Source organism: Rutilus rutilus (assembly GCF_951802725.1).
Source record: "Rutilus rutilus genome assembly, chromosome: 14".
Taxonomy (NCBI): Eukaryota; Metazoa; Chordata; class Actinopteri; order Cypriniformes; family Leuciscidae; genus Rutilus; species Rutilus rutilus.
The window spans coordinates 17,242,257-17,255,085 of NC_140219.1; the positions used below are offsets into that span (position 1 = coordinate 17,242,257).

A 12,829-nucleotide genomic window follows, 5' to 3' on the forward strand; every position below is an offset into this window, starting at 1 on the left:
TGCATTCTAGTGTACTTCTATTACCATATGCAAAATTAATGTAGGAAAAGTAGGAAAAAAAAATACTGTTTGGTTACCAACATTCTTCAAAATATATTATTTTGTGTTCAGCAGAACAAAGAAATTCATACAGGTTTGAAACAACTTGAGGGTAAGTAAATGATAACAGAATTTAAATTTTTAAGTGAACTATTCCTTTAAGTATATTTGACTGTGCTAAAATGGAACTATTTCAAGGATACTTTAGGTACACTTTAAATATCTTGCATTTAAATCCTAATAGTGATATTAAAACACATTTTAATATTAAGGAATGTGCATTGTGCAATAAAGAAGTCCTTCAAATAAAGTATAATTATAATATTTATATCAGTATGTCTCAAGCGATATATCAATAAATATATTAATGGATTTGTATTATACTTAATTTATTTTAAAGACATTTTGGTATAGGTTTTTATTCATTAGGGAGAAACAGGGGAAGAGAAAGATCAGGGAAAAGCACAGAACCTGCTTTTGAAATCTTTCTAACCTTAAAGGTGCTGCTATCCCACTACTTCATCCATCAGGGACACGACGTGATAACCGCAGCCACAAACAGAAAGTAAACTGAAACAGGAAGCCTGTAAAAAAAAAATATATATATACATTGTATCACTCACCCGTTTGCTCTACACACAAAGAGTTACAAGAGCAATGTAAAATATGTCAGATGTCAGCCTGGAAGTATAACAGCCGATGTGCTGACTCAACATTTGTACACAAATAAGGACAAAAAGTGCTGTATTTCCTATACTAGCTTAATAAGAACAAATAGGTTTTAAAGTTAGCATGAAATTGAAATTCACCCTACCTATTTTGTAAAGGCATGTTATTATTGATTGCGAGCGATTCATTGATGTTTCTTTTTTTTTCTTTTTTTTTTACCTTGTAATTTTGAATCATTTTTAATTACAACTTGACCTTCCATTGAAATAACAGACTTTTCTCTAGTGACATCCCTGTACGCCAGACTACTCCCAGTCCACTTAAACACAGACCCTTTCCTACAATTGATTACAAGCTCACATTCAGATCTTCCTCCATCCAATCAAGAACCAATGGATATAACCTTTCAGTAAATCTCTGCCTTACATTTTCTTTTTCCTTTTTCTTTTCAGTAATCCATTTTACTGGACTCGGATGTCACAATAGGGAAGAAAAGACCTGTCACTACTTCAGTCGACTTCACAACTTCACTACTACGACTTTAACAGTTCTGGGCATAATCACAGAAAGACCTAATAGCACATTTATTTACAAGTTAAATCCAGATGGGACATTTAACAAAAGTAATTTGCAGCTTTTTTATGTTGCAATTTAAATCCTGAAAAGATCAGTAAAAATGTTGAAATGACTTGAAAAGAGTTCAGTGTTTTAAATTAAAGAGAACTAAATAGATGATTTAACATTTAAAGAGATGGTTTAGGACTGTTAACTGTGCAGAGCATAAGATGGATTTAAACATACAGCAAAGGGTAACAGTAAATCCACGAGGAGAAAGCCTGGTAGTTTAGGATATAGTGTGCACATTCTAGTCAGAAACTTCATTACCATGCAAGGGAGCTCTCTCTTCAATAAGAGGAGGGTAAAGGCTCTGGGAAAGGTGGTGCTTTACCATCTGTCTGGTGCCATGGCTGACAGATGGATCAATAACTGTAGGCTCAGAAAAGATCCTAATGAAAAGCAAACCCTCACCCAGATTCTGATCACAAGTGTATCAAAGCTATAATAAAAGCCGTCAGTGCATAAACTGACTATCAAAAAAGTCAAACGTGTCACCCAGTTTATTGATAAAGTGATGAACAATATCTGATTTGCTTACTACATCTGCTAAAATTCTAAAGTATGCAAACAACTGGTCCTTTGCTATCCCATGGGAAAGAAATAAGAAAAAAATACAAAATGGCATGAAACTGTGAGCCAGGTGGCTTTTACCAGGTACCAAGATGGTTGTTGTAAAATGTACTGGAATTACAACACCATATACAATGCATGACAAACTGTTTGTGGGTGGATTTTGTGGGTTTTGCATTGAAGAAACGTTTATCTACCTACAAATTGAATTTACTGCAGTTTCCAGTTGAAATTACCACTAGTCGTAATAAAACACCAACCATTTTAATTCCTTTTCACACAAATTGTTATTACAGGGACATATTGTCTATTAATACTACTTTGTTATGATTTCAAAACACTTTTACTATAGTGCATGATTTGTAAACTAATACATTTTGATGTTTGCATGCATCACATAACCAGGTACTGCTATAGCAATCAGGTACATGTGAGGTATTCATCTTTATAACTGAATAAATTAGACTGTAATTTTGAATATGCCCATTTAAAAAATTGTTGTGTTTCTCTCTGCCTACAATATTCATCCCCTCACTAACTTATGCAAAGACCTTTCAAGAGCCTTCAAGAGTGATGACAGCAGATAAATCCCAAGGAACACTCACATGAGAATGAAGTGGTACTTGACAGTATTGGTCAGGTCAGAAAAATCCACATCATACATATTTGATGTGGAGATGTTTGAGGCTCATCAAGACACAGATCAAACTATGAATCCATCACACAAGAATATAGCAGAGCTAAGGTAGTAAAATCCATCTCATGTGGTCTAGACCTCAAATACGTAGATATTCTTCAGGTATTTGCAACAAGTATCCCTTCAGATTATTTTATCCCTTCAAGCAACTCTCGCTGATAACATGGTTGTAAACCCCTGGCTTAAGCAGTTCAGTAGAAGAGAGACTCTGAATGTTTGATTAATGTGAGGATATGAGACATTTTGAGGTGAGAGAACAAAACCAACAGTAAAAGCAGAATATACTGCAGGAAAAACCTGCAAAGTACCCCAGATTGTGTAAAAGGTATTATACCATGAGACAATGTGATACTAAACTTTGCTGCTTGCTCTTGCCTCATAGCTGGCCATTCGTCACTGGGTGGACACTCTTCCATTTGGGTTTGTCCCAACAGCCACTGGACAGAAAAGAGGGCAGGACACAAACATCAATGTCTCCTTATTTGACCATCGAGATGATATAAGCTAGAGCAAATAATAGGCTATCTCAGGGGTTTTCAAACTTGGGACAGGGGACCCCCAGATGGCAGTTGGGGAATTGTAAGGAGGCCTTGGAAAAATTTAGAGTAAAACTATCCAAAAAATAATAATAATAACATTATACTAATACACACATAAATTACTATTATAAAATAATTTAAATAGTTCTATAGAAAGTAGAAAAAAGTAATAATCTAATGTAATAGAAATTTAAAAAAAAAATCTAAATAATACGTGGAAAATTTTAAATTAAAACTAAACAGTTAAACAGTTAGAACAGTCTAAAACTAACAGTTATAAAAATAAATAAATTCTTAAGATAAATAAATCAATTTAAAGAAAGAAAGAAATGTAATTACAGTAAAGTACTATAGTGAGTAGAAAAAAATTATGCAACATAACAAAAATTAAATATTTTCCAAATAATATTTTCCAAATAATGATATACATTTTTTACAATGTATAATATTTTTTTTGCAATATAACAATATACAACTTTTTCATTTTTTTTTTTTTTTTTTACACATTTATAATATAAATGTGTCAATATAGTTTTTTACAACATATATTTTTTATAATTTTTTTACACATTTATATAAAAAAAAAAAAAAATCATTTTATACGTGAAAATACATAGCTGCCTTTTAAATTTTAGGATAGGGATCCCTTGCACAAGGATGAACATTTTAGGGGGACCGTGGCATCTAAAATATCGAAAACTAGGCTATTTCAAATGAGATATTTACATAATAAAAGGTTATTAGATCATGAGTGGCCTACATCATCATAATACGTCATAAAAACGAAGAGCAAAACAACCCATTTGGACCTTCTCCATTTCCTTTGCGGATGTATATAACAATCTAACAAACAGTCTCAACCAATCTGAGATTCGTTGACACAATGAGGTTTTTGTGTGTGTGTGTGTGTGTGTGTGTGTGTGTGTGTGTGTGTGTGTGGGTGGGTTGAGTTTTGTCTACATTGTGGTGACCAAATGATAGTGAAACCTGAAATGAACTACAATGTGGGGAAGATGAGGAAAATGGATTAATGTCTGAATAACTAAAAAATTTTATAAAAATAACCAAAGAACGCAAGTCTATAATACCCTAGTAGAAAAAACAAATGTGTGTGTTTGTGTTGGTGAATGGCACATGTCCTATGGCAAATTATGCTTTGCTGAGACTCAGATGACACAAGATGCTAATTGTGTATCAGCAAAGTCACCTGCCAAACATTGTGACTGTCAAAAGAAACAGAAATCATACTTGGATCATGATGTTGTTGCATTTCATTTGTGGTGGCGCAGGCGCTAGACATGTGGTCTGTGTCTTCATTTCATTCCTAACCATGGCCTGCTCTTGGGAAAGCAATAATGAGCATATTATTTGACCAAATGACTGGTAGTACATTGTCGGCTGTTCAGCTTTTCTGAATCGTTTTTCCTGCGTGCACTCTAAAAAAGAAGGTACAAAAGCTGCCACTGAGGTCTCAGTGACAGTATTTTGTACCCTTTTTCTGAGAGTGAGTGAATCAAATAAGAGCATTAAAGAGAACATCAGAGAGAAGATCTGTCCATTAATGTTACTTATGTTCTAGAAAAGTGGTTCTAAACTGATGGGTTGTGAACTATTGTGTGAATTGGTTGTGAATTAAAAAGGGTCGGACTCGTAGCAAAAAACACACACACACACACACACACACACACACACACACACACACACACACACGCTAAATGCCAATAATAAAACCCATCTAAACATGTAATGGACCACTTGCACTGAACTCCGTGACGCACTCCGTTTGGAAACAATACATATCACTTATTTCCGGTTATGTTTACTTTCAATGTAGCCTACTGTGGTCAATGAGTTGAACAAACACCACCTAAAATGAGTGTCTGCGATAAGATTTAAAATTGTGGACATTTTTATTGACAGAAGAAGGGATTTTATGATGTTTACTGTGTGCAGAATTTTCCAAACTCATCGGAACATGAAGTTTTAATCCAAACCAAGCCAATCTGAGAAAGCCGCGGCTGTTAAAAATACGCATTATTTCACCACAGGGTGTCAGTGTTCGTCTAAACTAGCGACCGCGACGCTGAAGTGTGTGAAAACAGATGAATAACATCAGTACGAACCACGAACATTTATTTATTTGGATTAAATATTTTAATCATTCTGTGTCATTTTTCAATGTCAATCTTTTTACTATGTTCATGCCCAAAATGCTTAATTAATATTCAAAGAAGTTGACTGTCATTCTCCTCTACGCTGTGTGCGTTGCTGTTGAAGATTAATTAAATAGCCTATATTTAACATCGTTACAGGCACCTCGCGAGCATTCATTCATTCAACTATTTTAAAAAGACTGTAATAAAGCACCAATGCACACAAGCAATCCTTTGTATTAGTCAAATTCATAAAAAAAAAAGTAAACTAAACAGGTATAAGTAGGCTAAGAGAAAAACACTGTTAATGAGAAGACGTATAGGACTGCTGCAGGTTAGTAGTGGATAAAGTTGTGCAAGTATATCCCATTGCCTTTAGGATATTAGCAAATAGGCTTATCGCTTAATTACCACATATTTTGATCGTTGACTTTTAGGTGTTGGCAGAAAATCATCTGTCTCTTGGTAGAACATATGGATAGGTCACGTGTTTTGTGCAAAATAAAAGTAAACATGGTGCAGACTACATGAAATGGAAGTTTAAGTCACTCGTTAATTTGGTGAATCACGCTTCTGTTTTTTAGGCATTTAAAATATTGTCGCTGTTTTTATATATTTATATATATATATACACACACAACGGCTTTTTACACTTTTCAAGAACAGAAGAAAAACAAAACGCATGCGTCGTGTCTACACCAGGGGTCGGTAAAGTCTCATTATTAACTTACTGTTACGTGCTTTCCAATAGACCTTATTCAGAGCAGCGCCATCTTTGACATGAAATGTCATGGAATGAACCTCCATTCTTTGGAATGAAAGCGAGGCTGTGAGGGACATGCATCTCTTCAATGGGCTGTACTGTGTTTTTGGATTGTTCTGGTCATGAAACACTGGAAAAATATCTTTCCAAGAAATTTCAGTTGACAAAAAACTCCCGACAATATAAGCTGTGAAAAATTGTAGGTAATAAGTAATCTAGGAGCTTTATACAGCTTTTTTTCAGCGGGTGCTATTGGAAACACACTGTCTATATCCCTCACAGCCTCACTTTTATACCTGTCATGGCGCTGCTCTGAATAAGGTCTATTGCCGCCTGATGTCATGCCAATGGATAGCCTACACAAGCTTTATGCAATTCACGTCATGTTTCTTAATTTATCATTTTATTTAGTAATGTCACTTTAGAACAATTTAATAGCCTACATCCACTATATGTAACAGTAAATCTATTTGTCAGTTGTATAGGCTTCTCCTTGTAAACCTGAAGTGAAATCATCACAGTGATGTTACAACAGGTTTATAGTGAAAGGTTAAAAGTATAATAGGCTAAATACATTTAGCTAATTTAAGTTTGAAATATTTTGATTTACCCTAAAACCTTGATTTCATCAGTTACCATGTTTCTCACCAAGCCTTGGGAAAAAAAAAATGCAGGCCTACATACTTGCTGTTTTGATGACATATGATGTCAGCTGAGTAAAGGCAGATTGGCACCACAGTGAGCCTGAGGGTTTGGTTCAGGAATTGAGGCCAAGAAAGTGGCTGCCTGTTTCCAATCGCTGCAGACAGAATGAAAAATGGTATTCGTTTGCTCAGGAAATATTTAGACCAGACCACCACCGAAGATTTCTTCGATGAAAATGACCTTATCTAAAGTGCGTCGAAGTACCAGTAATTCCCTTTAAAGAAATATTTCACCCCAAAAATGAAAATGATGTGGATTGGGACCAAGGAAAGCCGTGCTCACCCTTCATTGTATTTCATTGTGACAGAACTTTAATGTTTCGACTTCTCTAAAGAAGTTGCAAAAGAAAAGAGTAGGAAAAATCTGCAAAGAAAAGAGGGGGGGTTATGAACTGAGAGACTTTGACAAAAATTCTAAAATATGCCTGGGGGACTTTTCACAACAAAGTTTTTAAATGGCTCTAGACAGGTTTGAAAATGCAAATTACCTTCGTATATCTCCCACTACCAAGGTGGAAAGTCATTGAGGTGTGTTGTGCTGTAAAATATGGTGTGTAGAAAGAGAAAACAACTTTTTATCACACTCTGCCATATACTGTAGCCTATAATACAGCTTGACAGAGAGGGACATATTTACTTCCCCATCAACTACAGAATGTACCTGTTCTTTGCATCTTATGGAATACAAATTGACCTCATATTTATGCCTTAAAAAATGGCAGAGGCATCAATTGGTTCTAAGTTCTAATAAAAAAGAGAGGCACAAGCACAAGATGACGAAGGGTTTGATAATTATATGTCAAGAACATACCAGAAAGTGAGCAAAAGTTTGATTTTTCAAGGCTCATTTAAGTGGCCATTTAACAGATGAGAGGAGGCATTGACTGCAAATTGCAGTTCCGATCTTTTCCATCGGCTCTGATTGGTTCTTATTGTACAACTCTATGATGTTGTACATTACCTAGAATAGGGACTGAAGAGTTAGACAAGCATACCATTTCACAATCAGTGTATATACATTTGCAACACTGTCAGAACAAAATGAGCAAAACAGCTTGTCACTGGAGCAGTACCCCTAAAGGGACAACTTTATTCCTTATCTACCTCTATAGTTCCTTAAAGTAGTTTTATGTCCCCTAAAGGAACTGCTATGAAACTTTTAGGGCTAAATAAGGTACAAAGATGTCCCTTTAAAGTTACTGCCCCACTGACAAGCTGATGTACCTCTACAATTTTTTTTTTTTTTTTTTTTTTTTTTTTCTTCAGGGAGATAATGAGATCTTATATTGACAGAGAAACGCTCATGCAATAATAATTAGAAAGTTGAACTGCATGACTATTTTCAGATCTGATTCTGAAGATAATGACTTCTTGATCTTGATATAGCGGAACAACATTTCCATTTAGAACTGGTCTTTATTAAAGGGAACTGTCCGAAATAGGGTACTTGATGTGGACCGTAGTGTTTCCCATTTGTCATTTTTAATTTTCAAAGCGTGTTCTCAAATTCAGTGGAGGTCACCAGGTCGTTGTATTGTTGAATGCAAGTAGGCGTTCATACAGCTGGATGCCCTGAGGCCTGTTTCACACATTCTGTGGCTGTGGAGTGTGTGCGTAACCCAACGATTTCTGCTGGAAAACAGAATAAATAACGTGATTTCTGAGTAAAGAGATAGGGTGTCCCATTTTTTTTTTCCTGGAATGTGCTCACCAGCTTCTCGTGTGCATCTTCATTAAACCCTTTTGACGAGCTTACATTGGTGCAAAAGTCAACAGCGAACTGTTACCTTACTGCCCATGTGGCACAGTACAGAGGACAACGGCAAGGGCTGAGGGTGCCATATGGGACAGGACTGCGGAGGAGGACCACAGGGGCTGAGGGTGCCATCTGGGACACGGCCTTTGAGCTGTTTTCATGCCCTTCCACTTCTGTTGATCAGGATGTGCAAGAGAAGAAACTCTTGTTCTCCTGGAACGCCAGTACTAAATAAACACACAAACACACATTAATTTAATTTCCCATGCATTCCTTACCCAAATAACTTGATCTGACTTCCCAGCAGAGACATAAAGTAACAATGATATTTTAATGAAAAGAAGCCGGTGAAACATTTCTTTTTAAGAAGAAGTGCTACCGATGTCAATGCATAGTAGCTACCAATGGTGCCTTGGAGACAAAGCACTTACTGTACAACTGGAATTTTAAACACACTTTAAATACATTTTTAAAATCAATAGCCTAACAGAAACTTCATAAGCAAAACTTGATATGTTGGAATATAACAGTTAGTGCATTTTCTCTGTATTGTGTCATTTCTTTTACTGTTGCATACATATAACATTGCATCTTTTTGCTCATGATGTGTTATCACACCTATAACTGTGGCTTCTAATGCCATAATGATGGCTTGTAATGTGGGCAGGACTTATTATAGTTTAAAAGATTTTCTTTCTCTATAGATGTTGCTAGCACGCAAATCAAGCAGAAGCAGTGCACCAACTGAAACAGAAAACATTAGTAAGTGAGCCAGGAAGTGCTTCTTGCTATCTTGAAATTAAATTTAGACATATCTCAAACCATCTACGTACAGTAAACCATTTGAAAACCTTGAGCCCGAAGTCAAATGTCCATACTGAATCTTATGACTCGATTGCATCATAAGTAAAAAAAATATATAAACGACTGCCTGTGAACATTTCCTTGCTGTGACCACATTGCATGTGATTATCATACTCCAGCATCAGTTTAGCAGGGTCACCGAACAGTCAGGTTAGTTTATCATATCAACTTCTTTGATCTGAAAAACTGAATTTGCAAAATTTTCACACAATAATGCCTTTAAAATCTTGTTGATTTTACAACCCAATTTAATATAAAACAAAAGTAATGTCAAATACAATCCAGTCAGCATCATCTCTGCTATGCTTACAGAAAGGACAATAATAGCATTGTGAGCTGAGCTGTGTTTGTGCTGTCCAGTGTCTTGTCCTAATGTGTCCCCCTTTCAGCTCTTTTGGAGTAAGGAGGAACATTGAGAAAGCCGACAAATCAAAAGAGCTCATGGATGGTGGAGTAAAGGTTTCATTTCTATTTCTGTAAAAATGGTCCATTGCCTCTGTTTGAAGCTTTAGATGCTCAGCATGACATTTAAAGTTCATTTCTACTCTTTTTACTAAAGAAATATACAGGTAGGAATATATTTTTATATTCAATTATATAATACCCACTTAATAAGGATGGCCTTTCTTTCATATATGGACCATTCTACAGAATTGGTTCAAAGTCAGAGTTGGAAACATCTTGAAAAAAAATATGTCTTTTCCCACAAATTTTTTATGCATGCACATTGTATAATATCCAAGGTACACATTTCTAGTAATTGTGCAGTTAATTCTCATATTGGATTTTGGATTTTCTTTACATCTACCTTGTAAATATATTTTTTGCTATTTTATTTAAAAAAATAATAATAATTCACAGGTAAATCGATAACAATTACAATACCAAAAAACAAAAACACCAAACATCTTGCACATTTTCGGTAGTGACAGTAGTGTTGTGGTAGCGACCACATCATATTACAATGTTTCGCATACTAAAACATACAAAAATACTAATGATTTGCATAACTGTACTAAACAAAAAAATAATTTCTCCCAAATAAAGGATTCTGTATTCCTTTTTGTCACTACCAAAACAATAAAGGTCACAATCAAAACATGACTGTAATTGCAATTAAGCAAACTCTTTTGGATGTTATTCCATTCTAAAATTGTCACATCCAAAACATCAGCACATTCGTGACAATTTTAGAATGGAATAACACCCCCAAAAGTTTGCTTAATTGGAGAAAAAAGGAGTTTGGTAGTGACGTTCCTTCAAGTTACACACAGATTTTCAGACTTTTGAACACATTTACCTCAAAATGATGGGACCTATCTACTTCCTCACTACGTATATGATAGAGAGGGACACAGGAACATTTCCTGATAAAAAATGTTGGAGTGTGGTAAAGTCAGTCTCAGCCAGCTGTTTCAGTAGTGACATGAAAACGCAGGACACATTTTATTTTATTTTTTTACATAAAGTTTCATGATTTACAAAGAAATGATATAATAAATATAAATTTTATATATAATATAAACTCACTCGTGAAAATGAATAGTTGAATAATTATTATTATTTATTTTTTTGCGCACAGAAAGTATTCTCATAGCTTGACAAACTTAAGGTTGAGCCACTGTAGTCACTTGGACTATTTTAACGATGTCTTTACTAACTTTTCTGGGCCGGCAGATGCAATTAAGCAGCCTATGAAGGAGTGAGCCAGCTCTCAGATTTCATCAAAAATATCTTAAATTGTGTTCTGAAGATGAACGAAAGTCTTACGGGGTTGGAACAACATGAGGGTGACTGTGAGTAATTACTGACTTGGGGTAATTAATCACTTATTGGGGTCCCCTAGAAACGTTTCCGTTGTGTTCTGTGTTATTTGCAGCACGTATAAGGTTGTGTTGTGAACGTTTTGCACACACACGTGTTGTGAAACTGATGAAGATGTTTTCTTAATTTGCGGGTGTTTTTCTATTTGCATGTGTTTTCTTCAGTTGCAGCGCGTTGAGCTCTCTCGACTACTGTAGGAACCTCTACTTTCCATGTACAGTAGCTACCTGTCATATTATATTAGCATATGGAACAATACGAAACACTGTAACTGTCACAGTATCTTTTGAGCACTAAAGGATGTTTGTTTTATTCCTCCATATCTGATGCAAATTAATAAAACGTTTTGCATACTTAATAACAATGCTCTAATAATTCTGTGTGCATTATATATATATATATATATTTGTACAAAGAATACTTGGTCTCTTTCCCCCTATACAATGCAAATGTGATGAGCATACAAAACAAAATGTGCATAATAAGATGTAAATGAGTTGTGTTCTATATGTGGAAAGCAGTGGGTTCTCAGAGCTGAGCAGGAGAAAAGCTCTGCTGCATTCTAAGAATTTACTCATTCTGTACCATGGTTTAGACAAAATGACATTTCCATTGGCCCAATTGATTGCAATTCTGTGGCTTGATGAGATCATTTTACTTTCAGTCAGTCAGTCAGTCTAAAGACTATCAGAGATACAAGTGACATGCTTTAGGGAGTGTTTTATCTTTCTTTGGCGCTACATGTTTAGCAGCAATCCCTACTTTCAGAAATTTAGATTATCAGACCATATATAAATACATCAATTTATCACTGACATAGCATAGCAAGACTTTTATATTGCGCATCTAGTTATGGATTCATTATAATAACTGCACAGTTTATAAAATACATTAGGTCACAGTATACACATTCATCTTACTTTTCCCAATTGCCTAAATTGTTTTAGCCCACGAAATATGAAAACTCATTTCACTGTTTTGTTGAAATGGCCACATTATGAAGCCAGACATTCTTATATTTTGGGAAGTTACAAAAATTACTTCATTATGGTGTCACATAAAGAAGAGGACAGACGAGGTAAGTTAGTATAACGCATCTTTATTGCAGGAGTGGTAGAGAGAGTGGGAAGGCAATGCCCGTCTAAATCGGTCCAATGGCGGTATCAGAACGGGTGAAGGTCCCTGCACGTTACTGTCTTTCTACGTGGCAAAGTAATTTAATTCCATTTAAGCTTTTATCTGACTCCATTTTATAAAGACCTCAAATTTAGGTTAGATTGCCAATTGGTTATTGGTCAATTATATAATAGTTTAGCAATACATTTGATTGTTCTATTTAACTCTTTACTTATATTTTACCCGTTCATATTAGGAAGCTATGTCGCTTTGAGGTTTAAAGTGGGTCTCACGATCACAAGCTCATCAGTTTTGGTCACTAAACAGAGGTAATTGGCTATATACCTCACGCTTACACAATCAAAGATACTTTGGTATAGCCCCCGTGGTTTTGCATACACTTGAATTTAAAGTAACGTTTACTTCAGGCAGAGGTATGGCCACTACTACAGATTTAAGTAGATCAACATTACTTCTCTTATAATAGCTTTGGATTGGCAATGCCATGGTTATGTAC

The 12,829-nt window shown here is 35.2% G+C and overlaps 1 protein-coding gene and 1 long non-coding RNA gene across 2 annotated transcripts in view; both read right to left on the reverse strand.

The window, feature by feature from the left end:
- The window catches only part of rnf145a (ring finger protein 145a), a 40,764-nt gene extending 40,206 nt beyond the window's left edge, over nt 1–558 (reverse strand). The window contains exon 1 of the mRNA XM_084429904.1: nt 533–558. The gene's annotated coding sequence lies outside the window, so the exon portion shown is untranslated. The remainder of the gene's footprint in view (nt 1–532) is intronic.
- Nucleotides 559–2,946: 2,388 nt separating this feature from the next.
- Nucleotides 2,947–7,297, reverse strand: LOC311303429. Its single transcript, XR_014629756.1, has 4 exons — nt 7,241–7,297; nt 7,036–7,116; nt 6,733–6,847; nt 2,947–3,030 (listed from the first exon to the last, which is right to left on the reverse strand). It is a non-coding gene; the product is annotated as an uncharacterized lncRNA (long non-coding RNA).
- Nucleotides 7,298–12,829: the final 5,532 nt, after the last annotated feature.